Source organism: Drosophila bipectinata, chromosome 2R (assembly GCF_030179905.1).
Source record: "Drosophila bipectinata strain 14024-0381.07 chromosome 2R, DbipHiC1v2, whole genome shotgun sequence".
Lineage (NCBI taxonomy): Eukaryota > Metazoa > Arthropoda > Insecta > Diptera > Drosophilidae > Drosophila > Drosophila bipectinata.
In genome coordinates this window covers 4969933-4997323 of record NC_091737.1, presented here as the reverse complement: position 1 = coordinate 4997323, position 27391 = coordinate 4969933, and the positions used below count along the sequence as shown (strand labels likewise).

Genomic DNA, 27391 nt, shown 5'->3' with positions numbered 1-27391 from the left:
GTACAGTAGTAACTTGTAGTCCAGGCACAGTGGCCATCGTGAGTTTATGATCCAGTGGAGGCTGCTGGCTTTCAGTTTTAGATGCATCTTTTTGCATTCGATGTGCTTACGCCAGGTAAGTCGTCTATCAAGGTGAACGCCAAGGTACGTTACGTCGTTAGCTTGAGGGATCTGCATACCGTTTAGTAAAAGCGGAGGGCATGTTTGTCTATTAAGAGTAAACGTTATATGTTTACACTTTTGTTCGTTTATTTTAATGCGCCAGTCGGACAGCCACCTTTCCACTATTGTGAGATGATTAGCCAGTTGGGTTGTTGCCTGCGTTGGGCATCTGGAGCGACTAAGGATAGCGGTATCATCGGCGAACGTTGACGTTGTTAGTTGTGCGCTCGTAGGAATATCCGCAGTATACAAAACATATAGACACGGCCCGAGTGCGCTTCCCTGTGGAACTCCAGCTTCGATGGTGTAGTCGCCCGAAGTAGCTGCGTTGCATCTCACTGAGAATACCCTATTGAAGAGGTATGATTCCAGTAGCTTGTGGGTGTATGTTGGCAAATACGTTTTAATTTTGTGCATGAGTCGGATGAGCCAAACTCGGTCGAAAGCTTGAGATACGTCGAGGAAAATAGCGCTGCAGTATTCTCGTTGTTCGAAGGCTGAGCGTATTTCGGATGTTAATCTGTTCACTTGTTCGATGGTTCCATGGTTTCTTCGAAAGCCAAATTGGTGTGCCGGGATGATATTGCAAGCTTCCAGATGTGGTATTATGCGGGTTAACAAGCATTTTTCAAACAGTTTAGACAAACAAGATAGAAGGCTTATTGGTCTGTATGATGACGGAATTGTGTGGTCTTTTCCAGGCTTCGGTATCATTATAATAATGGATTTCTTCCACTTTTTTGGGAAATAGCCAAGATTAATGATTCCATTAAATAGTTTGCAGACGACCTCTATAGCGCATTTTGGAAGTTCGATCAGCATCTTTGGGGTCAATAGGTGACCACCGGGAGCCTTTTTTGGTTTTAGCCCTCTTATGACTTTTTCGATTTCGTTCGGCCGGAATGGAGGTGCGGCTGGCTGAGGGGAGGACTCTGGCTGAATTACTGGCAGGAGGAATGAATTTGAGGCTGGGTTTGGCTGGAAGACACTTTGGAGTTGTGTGGCGAATGTTTCAGCTCGGTCTTCGTTGCTGCGAGCCCAGCATCCCGAAGAGTTTCTTATCGGGGTGGTCGTTTCAATTGGGGCACTAAGATTTGGGTGGGCCCTCCACAGGGGGTACTTTGTGCTTGTTGGCGAGAGATTCTGGATGTACCTCAGCTGTGCATTTTCTTCCTGTTGGTGAAGAGCCTGGTCGAGTGATCGGGTTGCTTCCTTAAGGCGTTGTTTTGAAGCTGGTGATCTGCTGTTTTGCCAATCACGACGCGTGCGCCTCTTTTCTCGCACGAGCTGTTCGATTTGCTGATTAGATTTGAAGTGTTTGTTTCGGTCTACTTCTTTCCTATGAAGAGTAGAGATTTTAGCTGCCGCAACGAGTACTTCTTCCAGGGCGCTCGTAGTGTAGTCGATGTCCGATTCCATGTTAAAATCCGGGGCGAGTTCTATGTGGGCACTCACGTACTTTTTGTATTTTAGCCAGTTTGTTTTTGTCGTCGTCAGACTGAAGGGGTGTTCGGTTATTTCTGGGCTTTGAAGAAGCGTTAGAAGCACAGGCGAGTGGTCTGATGATAAGTCCGAGACTGCTTTGGCACTTATTAGATTGCGAGGTATGTTTTTTGTCACTGCAAAATCAATAAGGTCTGGGAGCTTTCGTGAGTCTGTTGGCCAGTATGTGGGACTTCCAGGGGAAACATAGTCCAGTTTATTTTTCACATTTATAATTGCATTGTACAATTGTCTTCCTTTGGGAGTCACTAGACGTGATCCCCAGTGCGTATGTTTGGCGTTGTAGTCTCCTGCGGCTATAAATCGATCCCCAAGTGAATTGTAGAAGTCCATAAATTGTCCTTCCGAGATTGAGAAGCGAGGAGGGCAGTAAACGGCAGCAATTGAAAGGATTCCGTTGCTTGACTGAATTTGTACCGATGTGGCCTGCAAGAAGTTTGTTGCAAACCTTTTGTGAAAATGGTGTTTAATTCGTTCTCTGATTAGAACTCCAGTTCCACCGTGGGCTTTCCCATCTGGATGATCTGTGCGGTAGATTGTGTAGCCTCTTATATGAAAGTTTTATTTGCTTGTAAGATGCGTTTCCACCAGTAGCATAACGTCAATATGGTTTTCGGTCAAGAATTGTGACAATTCTAGTTTATGCCGTGAGACACCATTGGCGTTCCACATTGATATTCGTAGCGCCTGCATAGAGTACACGTTTTAAAAAAAAAAAAACCTACATAAGAGAATGTGGCTTTACCTCTGTGGCTTTAGGGGATCATTTTGGAGAATGTAACGGAGTTCCATCAAATCCACCCCGCTTTTTACTGAAGTAACATAAGGAGAACCATGATAGATGAGGTGTTGAGTCACTCCCCTCCTCTCCCATCTACGAGGGCTGACAATAAAGTAAGGTCTCCAACGCTGCAACTTCGCCGGATCATGCGCTAGGCGAAATATGGCAGCACCGCCGTGTTCCTTGGTTCCCCCACTACCACTTTGCTGCTGGGTGAGGCTTCCCCGACCGCTCAGTCTTGGTTGAAAAGTCATCATCGATACGAGCCGTAGAATCGATGGGGTTAACCTAGGCTAGGGTTCTTGGTTGCTGATAAGCGGCAACGGTACCCGGAAAGAAGTGATTTTATAAGCGTGGACCAAGTAGACCCTAGACCAAGCGTGGATTACAGTAGGATAGTTTTTTTTGAGTAGAAGATAAACGGTCGATTGAGACACTTTAAAGTAAATTTTGCTTCATGCCATGCTTCAGGCCAGAAGACAGGAGCAAACGGGCTGAATTATAAAAGGTGAAGTTTTTTAATAGAAGTTCTTAAAATATCGCCAGAATTTAAATTTAAGACTAAGACTAATGTCCGCAGCTGACTCCGACGACTTGATTTGACTATTTAACAGACTTGTGCTGGAGATAAAAAGAGCTGACCGTGAGCAACTAGACATCAGTACGATGGACCCGCAACAGTTGCATATTATCATAAGTGCGGCGATCACGGCTGCACGGGAGGCACAGAAGGAAGATTTCGAAGTGAAGCTGAAACAGGTCAAAGACTAGCTTAGGGCGGCAACAATGCCTGTCCCCAAAATGACACCGTACGAGACAGTAAGGTTCTTGAGCGGGGTAGAATGTAATGAGGGTCTAGATACCATAAAGTCTTTCCCAAATTTTATTGAATTAACGGCGTCCAGAAAATCTACGAAGAACCAGGCAGATCCAGTAGTAGGTTAGGCAAGGTTGAGGCGGCGATGCGGGGCCAGTCACTGACACCCCCATCCATTTGAGCCGCTCGTGCTCCTTGTGATACCACACAGGCAAGAGGTCCTACAAGGAAGGGGGCCCTCCTATCTACTAATGTGCCCAAGAGTGTGCTATCTTTCTTACGGCGGCTGGCGGTCCCATCCAGCTTTTCGGATGAAGGTAACGAGTTTGCGTGGAGTTATCTATTTAAGTGAAATTTAAGACTAAGATTAATGTCGGCAGCTGACTCCGACGACTTGATTTGGCTATTTAACAGACTTGTGCTGGAGATAAAAAGAACAATTAAAAAGAACCCGCTCTCAAATGTTTTCATTTTTACAGCGGGTTCAACGACGGAAACAGTGAAAACATTTGAGAGCGGGTTCCACGACGCGGCCTGCCAACATGCCGTAGAACCCGTACTCAAAGACATTTTTACAGCGGGTTCCACTACGAACTGAGGCAATGTTAAGGTGATTTTACAATTTTGTATTTTTTTTTATTGGATTATAAATTTAGGAAAACACATTAAAAGAATAAAATAATATAAATAGATTTAAAATTAAAAAAAAAATGGATGTCCCGAGCCTAGTTTGAACTCGTTTTACTTTGCCCACCAATCAAGCACTCTACCACTCGGCTATCCCTCATTCGTTGTCGTGCGTAGAATTTCTCAAACATAACTTGTCGCGCAATGGAACCCGCTCGTTCCAGCGGGTTCCACTGCTGGAACCCATCATAGAAAATTTTTCTTTGTATGAGATTTCCCATCTATGTACTTTATAATCTTTGGTAGTACCTACCCTTGGTAGTTCGTCAGCGGCGCAATTTCCCTCGTGGTCCCTATGTCCGGGCACCCAAATTAGGTGGATGTCACACTGTTCTGCCATCTTGTTAAGAGATCTGCGACAGTCATTCACTGTCCTGGAGTTGGATGAAAATCCGTTAATTGTATTGAGTGCCGCATGACTGTCTGAGAAGATACAGATTGTGTCTTGATTGCCAGTAAGTGCTGGGGATCTGAGTGCTTCCCCGATAGCTATTGCTTCTGCTTGGAACACACTACAGTGGTCGGGGTGTCTGTAGGACTCATTTAGACACAGCCGTTCGCAATGGAAACCGCCTTCCACCTGGCCATTCAATTTTGAACTGTCTGTGTAAATATGGAGGGAACCGGCTGGTCCCGGGATTTGTGTGGCCCATTCCTCCCTTGTTGGAATGGAAACCTTGTATTTTAATGTGGGATGATCAACAGGTACGCAGTAGTCTGTAGCCCCCGTTGGCGTTCAGTGGTGTAGATCTAACTTGGTATGTCCATAGTCGGTCCTTTTCCATATGCCCGTCTCGCGAAGCCTAATTGCCGATAGCGTGGCTATCTTGACCCCCATTATCTCTACCGGTAATAGGTCGAGTATGAAGTCTAGGGCATTCGTCGGTGTAGTACGTAGACTGCCTGTGATACAGACCTCTGCCATCCTTTGCGTTTTCCTAAGTTTCTCCCTAATTGTGGAGTTTGTGAGAGCAGGCCACCAGACCACCACCCCGTAGAAAAGGATGGGTCTTATGACCGCTGTGTAAAGCCATTCTCACAGTAGGGGTGAGAGTACGCCTCCTTGCGGAGTGCCTCTTCTGACGTATCTATGAATAGATTCTTCTCCTAGTGACGCCTCAACAGTCCTGTTTACCAGGATCTGATTTATAAGGCGTACGGATTGATTGTCTATTCAATCACTATTCAATCACACTACAGTGGTCGGGGAGTTTTAAGGACTCATTTAGACACAGCCGCTGGCAGTGGAAATCGCCTCCCACCTGGCCATTCAACTTTGAACCGTCTGTGTAAATATGAAGGGAACCGACTGCTCCTGGGATTTGTGCGGCCCATTCCTTCTTCGTTGGAATGGATACCTTATACTTTAAGGTGGAAGTGTGTAGCTCTCGTAGGCTTGAAGTGGTGTAGGTCCAACTTGGTATGTCCATAGTCGGTCATTTTTCATAGACCCGTCTCGCGTAGCCTAATAAGTGTACTAATAAATAGTGGCTACTTGGGCCCCTACTACCTCTACAGGTAATTGCTCGAGTATGAAGTCTAGGGCGTCTGTTGGTGTGGTACGTAGGCTGCCTGTAATGAAGACCTCCGCCATCCTTTGCGTTTTCCTAAATCTTTCTCTACATGTCGATCATGTCGATCTACACATCGATCATGGCAGAATGTTGTTGAACGCACCTTGTATGTCTAGAAAAGCAACAAGGGCGCGTTCTCCTTGTCAATAAGTCCTTTTTGACGAACGTAATGATCTCGTGAAATGCCGTCTCCGTGGATCGGCCCCTTTTATACGCGTTCTGTGATCCCGAAGTGTCACCTGGGTTAATGGTAAGATTAATGTGGAGTAGGGTTGTTGGTTTTTAAAAAAATATCGTATTGATGATATTTGCAGTGAAAAAAATATCAATCGATAATATTAAGAAATATTACATAAAAAAATCGATATATCGAGTATTTTTGATATTTTTTATGGTCAGCTAAAATTGAAAAAAGGTTATTTGTAAATTTAAAAAAAGGTTTTAATATGTGTTTTCATCCTCCATGAACTGCAAATAAGAGCTATTTTTTATTTAAAAAGTGAATTTAAAAAACAACAAATATTTATACCCACTCTCAAGCAACTTGTATTTACGTTATTTGAAATAAAAAAATAACAAAATTATTAAGGACATTGTATTCAAATTTAATTATAAAAAAACTTAATATAAAAAAAAAAGTTTTTTAAAACTTAATTAATTTATGGAATATGTACTAAATAATGCTAATTACCTAATTATCTTATTTAATGCTCCTAATTACTCTTAATTACAAAACAAATCTTTCTTCAATGATTTAAAAAAAACTCTTTCGGTTATATGCTGGTCTGTCATCGACTACGGGAGTCACAGACAATACATTTAATGGCAGAAGCCAACCGTTCAGATGGAACCGTACTTCCAGGCGTGATAAGATAACTTAATGCCAATTTCTGGCTTAAGAGTGACCAAACATAAAATATCGGAAATACCAACTCAAAAATATTATTATCGACTATTTTTGCCAAAAAAATATTCCGATAATAATATTTTTTTAAGAGAAAATATATCGATATATTGATATTTTGATATATTTCCGACATCCCTAATGTGGAGGCTGATTAGTCTCTCCATTGTCTTGAGGAGGAAGGACGACAGGCTTATATGTCTGATGTCTTTAGGGGTGCAATGTGATGGTTTTCCCGCTTTGGGTATAAATACGACCGTCGTCCGAAACTACGTTGCGGGCACGATGCCTATTCTGAAAATTGCTGAGAAAGCTTTCCTGACCCATGACCTCAGTTTGGGTCCGGCTTTGATTAATTGTGCCGGGAAGAAGCCATTTGGGCCTGGGTTTGAAGCTGTTTATCGCCAAACTGAGATACTTATTACTTAAGAGGTGTTCGAGCTGGCTTTGGAGGGGGGGGGGGCCATTCGAGGTTTCAATGTATCCTACATTAGGTACATTGGTTGCGAGGACCAACCTGAGTCGGAAGGCCTCCGATGTCCCCTGAATGCTCGTGTTTAACTTGGTTTAGGCATTCCTCTTTGCCCTACGCAGTTCTTTGTTGTACCGATTGAGTTCCGCTTTATGCGCCTCCCAGGCTACTTCCGTGTTTGTTTTTTTTTTCGCGGTCTTTAAAAATTTGAAATGGCTTGTGCTTCAATAAGAGCATCAGCTAGCAATTCTGTATTCATTATAAAGCTTAAAGCCAAGACGGGCGCTCGAGAAACGAATAATTAGTAAATATTAAGCTAGTTGTAATAGTAATAATAATAATAATAATAATAATAGTTGTAATATTAATAGTTGTACTCTCTTGCAGAGAGTATTATATTTTTGATCAAAAGTGTGCAACGCAGTAAAGGAGACATCTCCGACGCTATAAAGTATATACATTCTTGATCAGGATCACCTCCTGAGTTGATATAAACATTTCCGTCTGTCTGTCTGTTTCTACGCGAACTAGTCTCTCAGTTTTAAAGCTATCGTCTTGAAACTTTGCACACACCCTTCTTTCCTTTGCACGCAGTATATAAGTCGGAACGGCCCGGATCGGTCGACTATATCCTATAGCTGCCATATAACTGATTGATCGGAAATGGTATAACTTTGGTGTTTTTAGAGTTAGAGAGTTCAAATTTGACATGAGAGCTATTTTTGGCAAAATAATACGACATGCCAAATTTCATAAGGATCGGCCGACTATATCCTATTGCTGCCATATAACTGAACGATCGGAAATGACCCAACTTTCGTGTTTTTGAAGATAAATTTAGTACAGATTTAATTCTTGGTAAGTTGATCCAACCTACCAAATTTCATTAGGATCGGCCGACTATATCCCATAGCTGCCATATAACTGAACGATCGGAAATGGTATTTGGTAGAAATATCAACTTTCGTATTTTTGAAGATAGAAGTTTGGGACTTTTTTTAGATTTTGTATTGTAATAAATTGGATTATATATTCCTATTCCCATAAGGATCGGCCAACTATATCCGATGTTTGCGATATATATCCGGTTTTAACTGCAAGGGTATATAAACTTCGGCTCCGCCCGAATTTAGCTTTCCTTTCTTGTTTTCTGTTGGTCCTGACAATATCCTTAGCTGTCAGGGGCGGATACAGCTATCTGCCTGGGGGAGGGCGATCATAATTATACCCTTGCAGAGAGTATTATATTTTTGATCAAAAGTGTGCAACGCAGTAAAGGAGACATCTCCGACGCTATAAAGTATATACATTCTTGATCAGGATCACCTCCTGAGTTGATATAAACATTTCCGTCTGTCTGTCGGTTTCTACGCGAACTAGTCTCTCACTTTTAAAGCTATCGACATAAACTTTGCACACATCCTTCTTTCCTTTGCACGCAGTAGTAAAATATAAGTCGGATTTAAACTTTACAGGAGCGCTATTTTTGAAAAAATATTAAGATATGCCAAATTTAAAAAGGACCGGCCGACTATATCCTATGGCCATTTAACTGAACGATCGGAAATGACCCAACTTTCGTGCTTTTGAAGATAGAAAGCTGGAACTTAGTACAGATTATATTTTTGGTCAGATAACCCGACCTACCAAATTACGATCAGTCGACTATATCTTATAGCTGTCATATAACTGAACGATCGGAAATGAGCCAACTTTCGTGTTTGTGAAGATAGAAGTTTGGGACATTTTTTTTAGATATTTTATTGTAAAGAATTGGTTTTATTATGATATCCTTATAAGGATCGGTCAACTATATCCGATGTTTGCGATATATATCCGGTTTTAACTAAAAGGGTGTATAAACTTTGGCTCCACCCGAAGTTAGCTTTCCTTTCTTGTTGGCAAATAGTAGCAGGTGGCAAATAACTCAGTTTTATACGCAGTTTCAAACAATAAAGTGATTCTATAGTTTTATTCAAAACACACTGTACATTACACATAAGTGTTTTGTCTTATTTAGTGTCCTATTTAGTGTCTTATTAAGTGTCTTATTCATAACCTCATTCGATGTCTAAGGGACATATATACAGTGGCGTGCAAGTCTGAGTACATGTTTGCAACTATTGACTTTGGGGTTACCTAAAAATGTTATTACTGTAGTAAATGAACCCACATTTTTTTTGTTTTTTTTTTTTGAATATTTATTAACAAAATCTTATGCAAAATATAAAAAAAAAACTAGTTGGTCTCATTAAGAAATAAAAAACAAAAAAAAACTCGCATGTACTCAATTATGCTCATTTTAAACACTTTTCCGCAAACGCTTCTTTTTAATACTTGGTCCAAAGACCCTTGGTCCAAAGACCCTATTATTATAAGGCTATCTATGCGATCTGGCATACTTTTTACCAAATTTTCAATGATTTCTTTTAGAATAGCTCTCCATTCTTACTGGACTCGTTGCCACAACTCATGCTGGTTTACTGGTACCGATTCGTAGAGTTCCAATCGTCTTTTTACTATCGACCATAAATTTTCGATAGGATTGAGATCAGAGCATTAAATTGAAACGCTGTTTTGCGATCCATTCTTTAACGATTTTGGACGTGTGCTTTGGGTCCCCATCTTGTTGGAATGTGATGTCACTCTCCTTATATGCACATTTGTCAACAAAATCGCAAAGATGGGTTGGCAGAATATTGAGGTAGTCTTCCTTCTTCTTAATTCCATATATTTTTTTAATTGGTCCGACGCTCCACCAAGTAAAACAGCTCCAGACAATTTCATTTCCTCCTTCATTTTTCACAGTTTCTTGTACGTGGCGTCTCTGCAGCGACTAATCAGGTTTCTTCCAACAATATTGTGTACCATCCGACTGGTAACGATTGAATTTAGATTCATCAGACCATATAACTTTTTTCCATTCGTCCAGATTCCAATTTTTATGAGCTCTCGCAAATTTTAATCGAGCTTTTATATTTTTGTCGGACAAGGCCGGTTTCTTTTTTTTAACTTCTGAGATGTATCCAATGCGGCTAAGTGCTCGACACGCTATCCACTGGCTGACGGGCTTACCTATGGCTGCGGATGCAACCTTGGGTCTACAATTTTTCTCTTTTTTAATTTTTTTCGCGGTCTTTCAGAATTTGGAAATGGCTTGTGCATCAATAAGAGCATCAGCTAGCATTCCTGTATTCATCATAAAGTTTAGAGGCCCAGACGACCGAGGGGCGCTCGAGAAACGATTTGTTAGTACATATTAAGCTATTTGAAATTTGTTAAGCTAGAGGAGTAAGTAAGGAAATTTAAAATTCTATACTTTAAATTTGAAGGACAGGAGAAAGAAGTTATAGAGTAGAGACCATTATAGTTCGAGCATAAGACCCTAAAAGGGTCGTGCTGTGTATATGTCGAACTAAAATGGCTAAATGGGCAAATTTAAGTTTAATGTCTAATAGGAAGCCGAGTTCATTAACATGTGCTCATTTCTCTAAGGCAATCCCATAAAGAAAATACATAGCCTGCAGAGGACACGAACGATAAAAAGACATATGCTTGCATTTTTATCCATTAAGTATTAGATCATTAACTAAACACCATTTTTGAAAGTTATCAAGGTCAGACTGAAGACTGCATTGGGCAGAGATGGATTTGTACTGAAGACAAAGCTTTACATAATCTGCATACATACATCTGGTAAGAACTAGAGAGTTTTGTTTAAGTCGTTTATAAAAAGCGTAAATAATAATCAAATTTGACATGAGAGCTATTTTTGGCAAAATAATACGACATGCCAAATTTCATAAGGATCGGCCGACTATATCCTATTGCTGCCATATAACTGAACGATCGGAAATGACCCAACTTTCGTGTTTTTGAAGATAAACTTAGTACAGATTTAATTCTTGGTAAGTTGATCCAACCTACCAAATTTCATTAGGATCGGCCGACTATATCCCATAGCTGCCATATAACTGAACGATCGGAAATGGTATTTGGTAGAAATATCAACTTTCGTATTTTTGAAGATAGAAGTTTGGGACTTTTTTTAGATTTTGTATTGTAATAAATTGGATTATATATTCCTATTCCCATAAGGATCGGCCAACTATATCCGATGTTTGCGATATATATCCGGTTTTAACTGCAAGGGTATATAAACTTCGGCTCCGCCCGAAGTTAGCTTTCCTTTCTTGTTTTCTGTTGGTCCTGACAATATCCTTAGCTGTCAGGGGCGGATACAGCTATCTGCCTGGGGGAGGGCGATCATAATTATACCCTTGCAGAGAGTATTATATTTTTGATCAAAAGTGTGCAACGCAGTAAAGGAGACATCTCCGACGCTATAAAGTATATACATTCTTGATCAGGATCACCTCCTGAGTTGATATAAACATTTCCGTCTGTCTGTCGGTTTCTACGCGAACTAGTCTCTCACTTTTAAAGCTATCGACATAAACTTTGCACACATCCTTCTTTTCTTTGCACGCAGTAGTAAAATATAAGTCGGATTTAAACTTTACAGGAGCGCTATTTTTGAAAAAATATTAAGATATGCCAAATTTAAAAAGGACCGGCCGACTATATCCTATGGCCATTTAACTGAACGATCGGAAATGACCCAACTTTCGTGCTTTTGAAGATAGAAAGCTGGAACTTAGTACAGATTATATTTTTGGTCAGATAACCCGACCTACCAAATTACGATCAGTCGACTATATCTTATAGCTGTCATATAACTGAACGATCGGAAATGAGCCAACTTTCGTGTTTGTGAAGATAGAAGTTTGGGACATTTTTTTTAGATATTTTATTGTAAAGAATTGGTTTTATTATGATATCCTTATAAGGATCGGTCAACTATATCCGATGTTTGCGATATATATCCGGTTTTAACTGCAAGGGTGTATAAACTTTGGCTCCACCCGAAGTTAGCTTTCCTTTCTTGTTGGCAAATAGTAGCAGGTGGCAAATAACTCAGTTTTATACGCAGTTTCAAACAATAAAGTGATTCTATAGTTTTATTCAAAACACACTGTACATTACACATAAGTGTTTTGTCTTATTTAGTGTCCTATTTAGTGTCTTATTAAGTGTCTTATTCATAACCTCATTCGATGTCTAAGGGACATATATACAGTGGCGTGCAAGTCTGAGTACATGTTTGCAACTATTGACTTTGGGGTTACCTAAAAATGTTATTACTGTAGTAAATGAACCCACATTTTTTTTGTTTTTTTTTTTTGAATATTTATTAACAAAATCTTATGCAAAATATAAAAAAAAAACTAGTTGGTCTCAAGAAATAAAAAACAAAAAAAACTCGCATGTACTCAATTATGCTCATTTTAAACACTTTTCCGCAAACGCTTCTTTTTAATACTTGGTCCAAAGACCCTTGGTCCAAAGACCCTATTATTATAAGGCTATCTATGCGATCTGGCATACTTTTTACCAAATTTTCAATGATTTCTTTTAGAATAGCTCTCCATTCTTACTGGACTCGTTGCCACAACTCATGCTGGTTTACTGGTACCGATTCGTAGAGTTCCAATCGTCTTTTTACTATCGACCATAAATTTTCGATAGGATTGAGATCAGAGCATTAAATTGAAACGCTGTTTTGCGATCCATTCTTTAACGATTTTGGACGTGTGCTTTGGGTCCCCATCTTGTTGGAATGTGATGTCACTCTCCTTATATGCACATTTGTCAACAAAATCGCAAAGATGGGTTGGCAGAATATTGAGGTAGTCTTCCTTCTTCTTAATTCCATATATTTTTTTAATTGGTCCGACGCTCCACCAAGTAAAACAGCTCCAGACAATTTCATTTCCTCCTTCATTTTTCACAGTTTCTTGTACGTGGCGTCTCTGCAGCGACTAATCAGGTTTCTTCCAACAATATTGTGTACCATCCGACTGGTAACGATTGAATTTAGATTCATCAGACCATATAACTTTTTTCCATTCGTCCAGATTCCAATTTTTATGAGCTCTCGCAAATTTTAATCGAGCTTTTATATTTTTGTCGGACAAGGCCGGTTTCTTTTTTTTAACTTCTGAGATGTATCCAATGCGGCTAAGTGCTCGACACGCTATCCACTGGCTGACGGGCTTACCTATGGCTGCGGATGCAACCTTGGGTCTACAATTTTTCTCTTTTTTAATTTTTTTCGCGGTCTTTCAGAATTTGGAAATGGCTTGTGCATCAATAAGAGCATCAGCTAGCATTCCTGTATTCATCATAAAGTTTAGAGGCCCAGACGACCGAGGGGCGCTCGAGAAACGATTTGTTAGTACATATTAAGCTATTTGAAATTTGTTAAGCTAGAGGAGTAAGTAAGGAAATTTAAAATTCTATACTTTAAATTTGAAGGACAGGAGAAAGAAGTTATAGAGTAGAGACCATTATAGTTCGAGCATAAGACCCTAAAAGGGTCGTGCTGTGTATATGTCGAACTAAAATGGCTAAATGGGCAAATTTAAGTTTAATGTCTAATAGGAAGCCGAGTTCATTAACATGTGCTCATTTCTCTAAGGCAATCCCATAAAGAAAATACATAGCCTGCAGAGGACACGAACGATAAAAAGACATATGCTTGCATTTTTATCCATTAAGTATTAGATCATTAACTAAACACCATTTTTGAAAGTTATCAAGGTCAGACTGAAGACTGCATTGGGCAGAGATGGATTTATACTGAAGACAAAGCTTTACATAATCTGCATACATACATCTGGTAAGAACTAGAGAGTTTTGTTTAAGTCGTTTATAAAAAGCGTAAATAATAACGGGCCAAGATGACTTCCTTGAGGGACGCCAGATGTAGCACGGACCAGGCGGGACTGTATGTTTTAAAATAAGACTCTTTGTGTCCTTCCATCTAGGTAGCTGGATTTCCACGTTAAGAGGTCTATAGGGAAACCCAGCATGATCAGTTTACTCAACAAGAGTGAGTGATTAACTGAATCAAATGCTTTGCTGAAGTCTGTGTAAATTACATCGGTTTGATATCCCTTTCAAAAGCCATCTATGACAAAGGATGTCAACTCCAGTAAATTTGTGGTGGTGGAACGACGCTTTATAAAGCCACGCTGACAGGGAGAGATAATCGAAGAGCAAAGGTGTTGCAAATGAGGGGTAATTAATTTTTTTCGAATAACTTTGGAATTGCCGACAACTTTTTTATGTAGGGGAATTATGAATGATTCCTTCCACTTAAGGGGAAAAATCAAGGTTTCCAAAGATAAGTTGAAAAGTCTTAGAAGGGGTTTGCACAGAGCCCTGGCTTAGTATTTTACTAGCGAAGTTAAAAGCTTTTCGGGCCTTAGTCTTAAAGGGCGCAAGTGTTTGTGTTTGGTGGTTTCTTTGACTTGCTACTTATTGAATGCCCTGACGCAACCCGCCGTTAGCTTGCCAGGTTTTCCCTGCTGTTAACGTCCCTTTTGGAGGTGCTCCCAAGGATCTGGCTAGTTTTTTTTTGCATAGCTCCCTTTGCTTTCCTAGGATTGCGTACTGCAGCTGAGTAAAGTTCTAACATTGACCACTAATTCTATGTATCGATGGTCCGAGAAAGGAGTATTTCTCTAGGACTCTCCATCTAACAGCCCTGTCTGCTAGAGAGTCTGAGCAAAGAGTAATGTCAAGTACCTTTTTTCTTTTCTTTACGATGAAGGTGGGTTCTGAGCCCCTGTTACCCACCAGAAGTTTTGAGGGTAGGATAAAATCGAATATTGACTCACCCCTCCCGTTAGTGGCAATGCTTCCCCACTGATGATGATGGGCGTTGGCGTCGCAATTAGGTCGATCTTCTACTTTTGGCTGTCTAGCTATTTGAGTGTGGGGGAGGGCATCCGTGTTGTGGCCCATATACGCCGAGCATACCCTTAGAGTCCCCTTCGGGCTCTCTATGCTGCGGCTACATAATCTTCATTGCTGAAATTAGGTAGCAGAAATAGGTTAAAATTCTATTTTGCGAGGAAGCAGGCTCGCTTTTACCTGTTGTATCGGCTTTACTCCGAGGCCCCCAACCAAAGTATTTCCTAGAATCCAGGGTTCCTGGATGAGGGCCACATCAGCTCCACTCTCGGCGAGGTGGAGTTAAAGGGCAGCCGACACCGCGTTAATGTGGAGGTTTATCTGCAAAATTTTCAAAGACATCCTTGAGATTGATCCACAGTAACTTCTGCCTTCGTCTCGGAGCTCAGCAGAGATTCCTCCTCCATTCCCACGCTTCTAGCCGAGAGAGCCCTTGCCAAGTCGCTCTCATCTTCCTCTTAATACGCCATTCCTTCCGGGTGCCCCTCTTCGGGTCCTCCGAGTCTGCCTTCAGCACGATGCCTACAGTCTTGCTCCTGGCATCCGACTTGCCAGGAAAAAATATTTTCCAAAATAGGTATGCCGTCAGAAGCATATGTGCGGCACATATGCAGAAGAATTTGTGAATCGTGTGCGCGATACTGGATCACTGTTGGATAAAACAACACGTAAACGCTGCAGTGGAACAAAAGGTTTGTGAATAGCCATCCACATCGATTCGTCATCGAGCGCAAGAGTTGGACCTTTCTCTGTCAACTACGCACCGAATTTTGCGCAAAGACATTGCTCTGAAGCTATATAAAGTTCAATCGGTCCAAAAGCTAAAGCCAATTGATCATCAGAACCGTCTAAAGTTCGCAAATTGGGCGGAAGATCGTTTGGCCGAAGATGGCAAATTTTTTATCGAAAAATCATTTTTTCGACGAGGCTGATTTTCACCTGCCGTATATGGTGCACAACGAGTGAAGTAAAAAATGTATACATTCTTGACTGTTAATAGACTCAAGACAATAGTCCATTTTAAAACTTCAAATTTTTGATCATTCTTGTTATTACTACGCATTACTAGATGGCCCAATATAGGCGTAAAACAAAATCATAAGCGAAGAATAGAAAAGCAATCAAATACAATGGAGAATAGTATCCACAGCCGAAAAAAGCCAAAAAATGTTTGGTTTAATATGTAGTAACAGTATTCATTGGTTTCATTGGTATAAAACGGTCGGCACGGCCCTATCCCGCGGGCATCTGCCACTCTGCCACACACATTTTAACACTAATGCATTGAAATCATATTAATGTGGTGGGTGCCGACCACTGATATGAAACAATATTTGAAACGGTTTTGAGATTTCAGTTATTCCTTCCATATCGTTACACATAAAATGGAGTTGTCTTTTGGAATTAGTTTGAAAATTCTAGCGACGGACAGCGACAGGAAGTCGCAATTCAACGATCGTCGTTAATTTATTTCCTACATCCGAACATGAAACCAGTAAGCTTATTAATGAAAGTAGGAAAGATTAGGGCGTTATTACAAAAGATATCTATTCTATTGTTATTGAGCAGACTACCGGCAGTTCTCTGTCAAAGATGAATCTGAAAAATGCGTTTGGCAAATTGTCTAGAAGAAAAATCTAGACCAAAAGCAGCTTTTGTTGTCACAAATCGACCGCTATGTTAGTTTAAGCACCCTTTACATTGTGTAACGCGCTCCAAACGATGTGTAGATTAATGGATTACGTAGTACCATATCAATTAATGTCTCAAATGAGACTCAAGTTGAGCATAGTACTGAGTTGACGAAAATCCGCTGTTGAAAATCCGATAACGATATTGCACTTTATTCAGCTACCGAGCTAGTGTGACCAAAAAAATTAAGAAATAAGGTAATTTTGAACAGCTGTTGTTTGTAAACAAAGAACAAATAAGCAAAAATGAATTCAAAACGATTTGATTTTGGTGTTTTGTTTATGTATTTCGCCGCTAAGGAGCTGATTAGGAAATAGAAAACTGGGTCAAAATCAAAATCAATCACAAATCTTTTCAATGCCATTTTATGGAATTGAAATGCTCCTTGTGGTTCAAATACCACATTATGGGCTTCGCCTTGACCGCAGAAATTAATTTTAATTTGTCCTGGCGCGTCGAAAATTTTTCGGGTCGACTATTTTTTTGTGTGATCAATTGACCCTCCATGTCACACCTATAGAAATAAATTAAATTATTTCTTTTAACTCCCCGAGATCAGCTGTTTATTTTTTTTGTTCCGGCAACACCATTAAAATCGATAACAAAAATTTTCGTTTTTAAAATCTAGAAGGCAAAAATTTCTTCTTCTTCCTTTTTTTTACACCGTTTTTTTTATATGGAGTTTGACAGCTGTCACTCGTTCGACAGAGGATTTTCGTCAACTCAGTACTATGCTTTAGTATCAATTAAAGATCCTATACGACTCATTGGTAATGTCTTTTACTTTTGATGAAAATGTGACTTACAGTATTATCCATCAATATAATAAAAAGTAAATTTTTCTTTATATAAGGTGGACTTGTATGTATGTGTAGGTGGCGGCACACTTAAAAAAAAGGTAAAAGTCCGTACAAAATCAGTCCGTGCAATGCGAGGAGGCGCGATAGCGGAAAAAGGGGGTCAACCACCGGTCATCAACCTGGCAGCCAAATGGAATGTCGCCAGGATCAGTACGGGGGGGTTGGGCGGAATATGAAAGCCAGTTACCGTGGGTTCCGGCGAAGGGCGGCGGCGGCTTATCCTGAACAACCCGCAGAGGACGCCAACGACGGAGCCGGCAGAAACGGAAGGAGAAAAGAGGAAGAGAGAAGGAAAACCTTTTGTATTGTAAAGAGGTCTCGAAATAAAGAGTGTGCAAATTTCAAGCTATTTGTATTATTTTCTGGTCTTGGGCAATCACGTCGAATTTATAAATTAGGTGGAAAGGATCCGCAAAACTCTGTGAGCCATCCGCGGCAAATTGTGGCGAGCGGAAGCAGAAATAACAGTTCGTTACAACATACCAAACGGAAGATAATGAAATATACCTACAAATATTTATGCTGAACTGATAAACATTATAATTTTATAATGTAAATTTGTATCAAGTGTTAGAGAATTCGCAAAACTTTTTCATAATCAGGAATGGTTTAAATTTCCGCGATAACACCTGCCATTGTCAGTTATATCAAACCTCTAGGTATCCCAAACAGAAATAAAAAAATTCAAATAGGGCAGCAAATAAAAAGCAAGAGACCTCAGAGACTATTCTAGATTTTATTGGGTTTTTCTTAAAAATAAATGACATAAAAAATAAAGAATTTTAAAGAATTTACATCTGTAAAGAATTTTACATCTGACATAGTTTTTGAAACATCCTCAAAGACGATCCATCCTCATCTGACATCCTCAAAGAAAATATATTTGATTGTTTTGCAGTTCCACAAGTAGTTGTTACTGTCAATGGTAGACAATGCAAGGGAAACGATTTTTCAGCGTTTTTGAATCGATACGGAGATAAGTATCTGAGTAGAATTAAAAGCAGTCCGATTGTCCGATTAAAGGAAATGGGATAAGTTTGAGCAGTAATAATAGCACCTTGCGAAATAATCTACATCAGTCTATGTTAAGATTTAAGTTTATGGTTTATTTATGGTAAAAATGAATGAGGGATACATTACCCTAAATCAAAAAGACTACTTTTCAAATAATCTAGCTGACATTAAAACTAATGCAGAAAGCAAATCACCCGAACAAACGTGCCTACCAATTGCAAAGCCATCTTTAAACTTAGCAATGCGGCAGATAATTTCAATGCTAAACTAGCACTAGTTAAAGTAAAAGTCCGAGTGAAGAAAAAGTCCGCACAATCCTGTGCGCACAATCACAAAACCACAAGACGTGTCAGGAAATGAATAAGGAACCTTTTAGTTGGTAAAGATCACTCTTTTTTCAGCTTTAAGCCGAAAATAAATTCTTTTGTCCAAAATTCATTCATGTCGTCCCTTTCTCTCCCTTGTAATTTACGAATTGTTAAAGCTTGCGGAGGTTATTATAATTTTAGTATATAAAGTAAAATATAAAGTATATATATTCTTTATCAGGATCACCTCCTGAGTTTATATGAGCATGTCCGTCTTTCTGTTTCTACGCAAACTAGTCTCTCAGTTTTTATCAACTTGATAATACAAATTATTATGGGGGGTTCTTTGAATTATTAATTTAGCTTATAAGAGGAAAGGGTCAAAAATGGTGAATAAAGTGATTATGTAATATATAAACAGCCCCAAAAGAAAAAATTTTAAATGTAAAAAAACGGTAGAAGAGGATGAACCTTGCGGACATGGGTCCACCAGGCGAGTGACCAAGGCTTTGCTACTTTAGTGTTCCCGACGCAGTTTCTTGTTGGGATATATTTAAACTTAAGACCGATTTCATAGTAACTGAAGAAAATCATGGAGTTAAGGAGTCAAGATAATAGTTTATTTGCCTAAACTCTTTTCTTTTAGGTAAATGTTATTGTTTAATTTTTCAAATTTTCAAAGATGTTTCGTTTTGAAGATAAGCCCTGTAAAACTGGAACCCTTTAAAAAAATGTTTTAAAAAGTTTTTCCTTTATAAAACTAACCATAGGAACACTTTTTTCCTGCGATATTTTCGATCTATATACTGTATAATCTTTGGTGATAGTCACCGGTAGCTATAAATCTATGCAACCTATGCAAAGGGTTCATTAAGTCGTTTCCGCACAAGTTGTTTCCGTTACAACGTACATGTACATAATATATCGGATAGGGCAAGTGGGCTGCCAGCTAATGTGGCTGACAATGTAGTCGTGTGACTGTATTTACACAGGCTACAGCTATCAGCTGTTATCAGCGACTAAATTATTAAAAAATGTGAAAGCTGGCAGTGAACGCCGATCCTTCCGGATAGATATTCCGGAACAAATGCCTCTCAAAACTTGAGTTCTACTTTGGTAAAAAATATATGTTGAATTTGTTACTTTTCATACATATATCTATATCTTTATCCACAATATTATCCATATTTTATTTCTACCACTATGATGTAAATATTAAAAGCTCTCAGTCACTTCTCCCTCTCAACGCCACATGGTTCTATGGTTTAGCCGAGAAATGGCTTAATTACGTTTTCCATTATTATTATTTATTATGTCTGAAATGAAACTCCTGACCTCCGGTCAGCTATAGTATATTCCTGCGGCTCATACTTTTGTTATTTTGGTTGCTTATATTTTGCTTAAAGCTTTTTTGCTTTGTTTCTGCATATCAATAAAACTTTATTTCTGCAATAAACGCCCACCAAGCATTAACAATAAGCAACAAACTCTTTTTTTGTTTTTTTTTTTACATCGATGTTTAAATTGTTCTTAAGCTCTTTTTACTCCGTCGCTGTCCTGATTTCCCAAAGGATCTCCTCAAATAAATTTTGATCTTCTTAACTGGAAGAACCAATCGTGTCTCTTTTAAAAATGTTTACCTGCGCCTATTTCGCCTAGTTTTGGTGTTTCTCAAGGAAGACATCTTGGACCCTTACTTTTTTACCTGTTCATGAACGATTTACACGTTGTCTAGTTCACTTGCCTAGTTCTGGAATGGAGTTAACTTCAAACTCACGTCTAATTATTAATCTAGTCGTCACTAAGCTATGTACTTTTTCTGTGGGTGCGCCTTAGAAAGATTAACCGAGGTTAACGATGTGGGTGTCCTATTATCTATTAGATTTGAATCTAAAATGATCGACAATCGTAGACAGTTTTGACAGTGTCTTGGTAAAGAAACGTCGCCATATCGCGACTGCAGAAGCCCGCTAGGGGGCGCCAGCTACTCGAAGGTGAAGAATGCAGGTAGCATACTTTTAAGGTCTGCTACCCCAGGTTCTTTGACAAACCAAGTGTGGAAAGGGCTAGAAAACACGGGCCTGCTACGAGGTGATGAAGGTCATAGAGCTGACCAACTGCCAACCCCTCCTCTACTGCGGTTCACCCATAAAAGGGGCTCTGGTCATCGAGCAGGAGCGGTATAACTCATATCGCTTCCGCCAGGAGGGAATTCTTAGCGCACCGATATAATGCAGCACAGTAACCTCCATCCGCTGCATGTACTAACACTCCCCTGCGGGGCCCACCTCCACCGGTATCTGGCCGGTAGTCTGTGCCTATCGGACGATGTCTAGCTTTCTAGCCACAGCTGGAGGAAAACCCTCGCGTCTGTCCCACATTAAGCGGCTGTGAAGTCTGCGTCTGTACCAAAACGGTCGGCAGTCTTAGACGCTTGTTCACGTCACTGTCACTGCCCCGCTGAAGAGCGCACACGAGAGCTTAAGGAACTATATAATGCTCGCTCCCGCTCTCGTTATGAGGAAGCTGTTGGCGTCCTTGATGCAATTTCAAATAAAGAGCCCAAGGAGAGGTCGCTCACAACCTGGCAGGAGTGCTGGGACACGTCGACCTAAGTTTTTGCTTTGGACGTTGCTAGTTTAGGAATTACTGACTCAACTTGCGGAGGCTTTTCAGTCCAAGGAAAGCAAGATTAAGTCCCAACATCATCGAGGGAATTCTGGACACACTTTTTCGTCAACAAGCGCACATGCACTCCTTCAACCCATCTGCACATATTTTTCAGGCATTCACGAATTTTTCGTTACGCCAAAACATCTTTTACACCTGGACGCACTAAAGTGGCCAGGAATGGACCTGTGTTGGGCACCACTTATATATGTATCAACTGCAACTAGTGGCTCAGTGCCCCGAGAAGAAAAACATACCCAACAAGACCGTTAAAAATTTACTTTTAGGCAGAACCTAATCAGTAATTGTTTGGAGAATGCCTAATTGGATTTTGGGAGTCCAGCTAGTTTTCTTAAAATATCCTACGTTGAAAGCAAAATGAAAATAAAATCCATTAATTTGAGTAAAAAAAATATTCGTAACAACTATTTCGGCTTAAACACAAGCCCATTAGGTATGTATGGAACAATATATGGAATACATCATTTAAAAGAAGTCTCTAGCTTCTATCTTCAAAAAGAAAGAAATTAGGTATTTTTACCAATTACGATAACCGATCGTTCAGTTATATTTCAGCTATAGGAAATAGTTGACGGATCCTTATGGAATTTGGTGGGTTGTATTGTTTTGCCAAAATTAAAATCCATAGAAAATCCCATAGAAACTCTCTAACTCTAAAAACACCGAAGTTATGGCATTTCCAATCAATCAGTTATATGGAAGCTATAGGATTTAGTTGGCCGATCCCATCCATTTCGACTTATATACTGCAAGCAACGAAATGGAGGGATATAAAAAAATCGGATATAGTTGGCCGATCCTTATGAGAATATCATAATATAACCAATTCATTACAAAACAAAATCTAAAAAATGTCCCAAACTTCTAACTTCAAGAACACCAACGTGTTTTTACCAAATACCATTTTCGATCGTCATTTCTATGGCAGCTATAAGATATAGTCGTCCGATCCGTATGAAATTTGTCAGGTCGGATCAACTGACCAAAAATAGAATCTGTATGGAGTTCCAACTTTATATCTTTATAAAGATATAACATCCAAGCAACATCCGCCAAAATAATAACAACAAACATACACCAACAATAAACAAACTAAAATACGAAAGTTGGGTCATTTCCGATTGTTCAGTTATATGGCAGCTATAGGATTTAGTCGGCAGATCCTTTAAAAACTTGGCATGTCGTATTATGTGGCAAAAAATAGCATTCGTACGAAATCTGAATTTTTTAGCTATAAAAACACCAAAGTTATACCATTACCGATCAATCAGTAATATGGCAGATATAGGATATAGTCGGCCAATCCTTATGAAATTTGGAATGTCGTATTATTTTGCCGTAGAAACAGACATGCTTATATCAACTCAGCAGGTGATACTGATCAAGAATATATATACTTTATAGGGTCGGAGATAGTGCGTTGCGCGCTTCTGGACAAAATTAAAATACCCTCTGCAAGGGTATAACAAGAAAGAAAAGTTAACTTCGGGCGGAGACGAAGTTGATATACCCTTGCAGCTTAAACTGGATATATATCGCCAAAATCAGATTTAGTGGGCCGATCATTATGAGAATATAATAATATAACACATTTATTACAATACAAAATCTTAAAAAAAGCCCAAAGCTTTTATCTTTAAAAGTCAGTATTTTTACAAATTTTCAATAATTGAAGAGTTATGTAAAAACTTAAACATTAAAAACATAATATCTACTGGACACCACCACCAGACTGTAGGAACAGTGGCGTAAAGCAACAGAGCATTTAATGAGTTCATTAGATCAAACATCTTAGTTGACAAAACAGTTTGGAATATAAGGCTACAATACTTCATATATAGTTTTAACACAACCCCTTCTATGGCACATGACTATTAGTTTTTGGCAAAATTCCCAAGTTTTAGAAACATTTTAATAGTATAGATAGGATAGAACCACTATATAATGTAGATGATTACGCTAAAGAATCAAAATTAAGACTACAAAAGGCAAATAAAAAAGCGAGAATAATGATCGAAATGACTTCTTTCTCTTCTTCTTAAGCGATCGCTTCCCGCTTCGGCTCCCATTTGGCACAGTGGTTCAAGGTATACTGTTTTTTAACTTTTAATTTATATTTTTATAATCTGTTTAATGAACAATGAGGTAGGTTCAGCCAAAGATTATAAAGTACATAGATGGGACATCAGGGCTCAAAACGGTCAACTTTTTGCGTCGAGCTTGTTGGTGAGGGGGGAACGCACATGCATACGATTCTATTTTTAGAACTCTTTAAATGTATCCGTCAACAAAAATGTGAAATTTCAATTTCTCGTTTCTGTTTTCGATGCGCCGATGTGGTAGTTGGTAGAACAAATAGTATTTTTGATCGCTGCAGATCGAGACATGATGGTAGCGTAATGCATAGAGTAATTACTCTATGTGTAATTTTTCTGTGTTCAAATCCTCGTAAGGACTTTGAACTTTTTCTTTCTTTTATAATTATTATTATTTTTTTTTTCTTTAATTGTAATATTTTTCTTTAATTTTACAATTGTAAAATTGTTTAATTCTTCATTATGTCCGGCTAATAAAATTTCAAGGGAGTCCTTCCGGCATTTTGTCATCCGACACGTCCGTCACTTATTTTGACTTTAATTGTTATAAAATGCAATTAAAAATAATAATAATAACGTAAAAATTAAAAGTAAAACCAAAATAAAAAAATAAAAGTAAATATAAAAAGAATCATAAAACTAAAACTTTATCAAAATCGAAACAAGCACCCGCTAATGAAATCGAACCCAGGACCCCATGAATAAGGACCACGCACTATCCACCTAGGCTACCCTCGAAGTTGATTTTATGATACTTAAAATTGGTGTTTAAGGAGGCGCTAGAATCTATACCAAAAACAGAGTTGACGAGTAAGGATAGTAAAAGATATTTCTGATCTCTTTACTCTTACATTGGTTCGATTACAACGTTTCAAACTTTCATCGTTCCAAAGATGTTACGATCTAAAAATAGAATTCTCTCTTTTCCTCTCTCATCTGCCAGCCGTTTGTCATGGAACCCGCTCTCAAATGTTTTCATTATTACAGCGGGTTCCACGACGGAAAAAATGAAAACACTTGAGAGCGGGTTCCACGACGCGGCCTGCCAAAATGCCGTAGAACCCGCACTTATAGACATTTTTACAGCTGGTTCCACTACGAACTGAGACGATGTTAAGGTGATTTTGCAATTTTGTATTTTTTTTTATTGGATTATAAATTTAGGAAAAAACATTAAAAGAATAAAAATATAATATAAATAGATTTAAAATTTAAAGAAAATGGATGTCCCGAGCCTGGTTTGAACTCATTTTACTTTTCACACCAGCCAAGCACTCTACCACTCGGCTGTTCCTCATTCGTTGTCCCGCGAAAAATTTCTCAAACTTAACTTGTCGAGCAATGGAACCCGCTCGTTCCAGCGGAACCCGCCATAAAAAATTTTTCTTTGTATGAGATGTCCCATCTATGTACTTTCTAATCTTTGGTTCAGCCTACCATCCATTACTGGCTGTGTGAAAACGTCGTACACGCCAAGTGTGACGAATTCACTGCTTCACTCTCGGATGCCATTTCCCGTAGGTCTGGTTTACATCATAATTTTTTTTTTTTGTAAGCGTTGCTTTTATATCTTGAATCTTCTCTTTGCAAGACTTACAAGAGGTGTATCAAATCTTAAATTTTCAACTTAACTAACAGTCATATTGACTGATACTGAGTTAGACGTTGCGAACATACCAAGGTGCCCCTGTGATAGTTCTCAAGATTTTTGATTGTGCGCGCTGTATGATGTCTATGTTGCTGCTGCTCGCGTTCCCCCACAGCTGGGAGCCATACGTCCAGATTGGCTTTAGGACTGAATTGTACAGTAGTAACTTGTAGTCCAGGCACAGTGGTGATCGTGAGTTTATGATCCAGGCTGCTGGCTTTCAGTTTTAGGTGCATCTTTTTGCATTCGATGTGCTTGCGCCAGGTAAGTCGTCTATCAAGGTGAACGCCAAGGTACGTAACGTCGTTAGCTTGAGGGATCTGCATACCGTTTAGTAAAAGCGGAGGGCATGTTTGTCTATTAAGAGTAAACGTTATATGTTTACACTTTTGTTCGTTTATTTTAATGCGCCAGTCGGACAGCCACCTTTCTACTATTGTGAGATGATTAGCCTTTTGGGTTGTTGCCTGCGTTGGGCATCTGGAGCGACTAAGGATAGCGGTATTGTCGCCGAACGTTGATGTTGTTAGTTGTGCGTTCGTAGGAATATCCGCAGTATTCAAAACATATAGACACGGGCCGAGTGCGCTTCCTTGTAGAGCTCCAGCTTCGATGGTGTAGTCGCCCGAAGTAGCTGCGTTGCATCTCACTGAGAATACCCTATTGAAGAGGTATGATTCCAGTAGCTTGTGGGTGTTAGTTAACAAACTTTTTAATTTTGTGCATGAGTTCATTGAGCCAAACTCGTTCGAAAGCTTTAGATACGTCGAGAAATACAGCGCAGTACAGTATTCTTGCTGTTCGAAGGCTGAGCGTATTTCGGATAGTCTGTTCGGTTCTGTTCTGTTAGTCTGTTCAGTTGCTCGATGGTTCCGTGGTTTCTTCGAAGGCCAAATTGGTGTGCCGGGATAATATTGCAAGCTTCCAGAAGTTCGATCAACATCTTTGGGGTCAGTAGGTCACCACCGGAAGACTTTTTTGGTTTTAGCCCTCTTACGACATTTTCGATTTCGTTCGTCCGGAATAAAGGTGCAGTTACTGGCAGGAGGAATGAATTTGAGGCAAGGTTTGGCTGGAAGACACGTTGGAGATGTGTAGGGAATGTTTCAGCTCCGATCCCGATGAGTTTCTTATCGGGGTGATTGTTTCAATTGGAGCGCTAAGATTTGGGTGGGCCCTCCACAGGGGATACTTTGTGCTTGTTGGCAAATGATTCTGGATGTACCTTAGCTGTGCATTTTCTTCCTGTTGGTGAAGAGCCTGGTCGAGTGATCGGGTTGCTTCCTTAAGGCGTTGTTTTGAAACTGGTGATCTGCTATTTTGCCAATCTAGACGCGTGCGCCTCTTTTCTCGCACGAGCTGTTCGATCTGCTGATTAGGTTTGTAGTATTTGTTTCGGTCTACTTCCTTTCCATAAGGAGTAGAGATTTTAGCTGCCGCAACGAGTTCTTCTTCCAGGGCGCTCGTATTAAAGTCGATGTCCGATTCCATGTTAAGCTTCGGGACGAGTTCTATGTGGGCACACAAGTACTTTTTGTATTTAAACCAGTTCGTTTTTGGCGACGTCAGGCTGAAGGGGTCTTTGGTTATTTCTGGGCGTTGAAGAAGCGTTAGAAGCACCGGCGAGTGGTCTGATGATAAGTACGAGACTGCTTTGGCACTTATTGGATTGTGAGGTATGTTTTTTGTCACCGCAAAATCAATAAGGTCTGGGAGCTTGCATGGGTCGGTTGGCCACTTTGTGGAACTTTCAGAGGAAATTTATTTCTCAAATTTATAATTGCGTTGTACAATTGTCTTCCTTTGGGAGTCACTAGAATTGATCCCCAGTGCGTATGTTTGGCATGGAAGTCTGCTGCGGTTTTAAAACGATCCCCAAGTGTATTGTAGAAGTCCACAATTGTCCTTTTAAGATTGAGAAGCGAGAAAAGCAGTAAACGCCATGGTTTGAAACACTTCCGTTACTGGCCTGCATAAATATTGTTTTGGGCTAGTTCGCCGTATGGGTCCTTTCACAGTTTCTATGACACAATCGATATTGCAACTTGTAGATTGGATGATCTGGCTCGAGTTCGACTTTTAAGAGGGGTTGGGGTTTTTTGTTAAAATCATTGAGAACAAGGGTATATAATGTAGTCGTGTGAATGTATGCATGATAGAAAAGAAATCATTTTCGACCCCATAAAGTATATATAATATATTCTTGATCAGCATCACACTCCCTTCGTTCCTTTGTACGCAGTAGTGCAAGCAGTGGCGTGCAAGTCTGAGTACATGTTTGCAACTATTGACTTTGGGGTCGCATAAAAAGTTATTACTGTAGCAAATGAACCCAAATTTTTGGTGTTAATTCTTGGAATA

General features: G+C 39.6%; 1 protein-coding gene across 14 annotated transcripts in view; it reads left to right on the top strand.

The window, feature by feature from the left end:
* Positions 1-27391, top strand: part of LOC108124158 (transcriptional regulator ATRX homolog) — a 289518-nt gene that overhangs the window by 31610 nt on the left and 230517 nt on the right. The gene's annotated exons all lie outside the window — the stretch shown is intronic.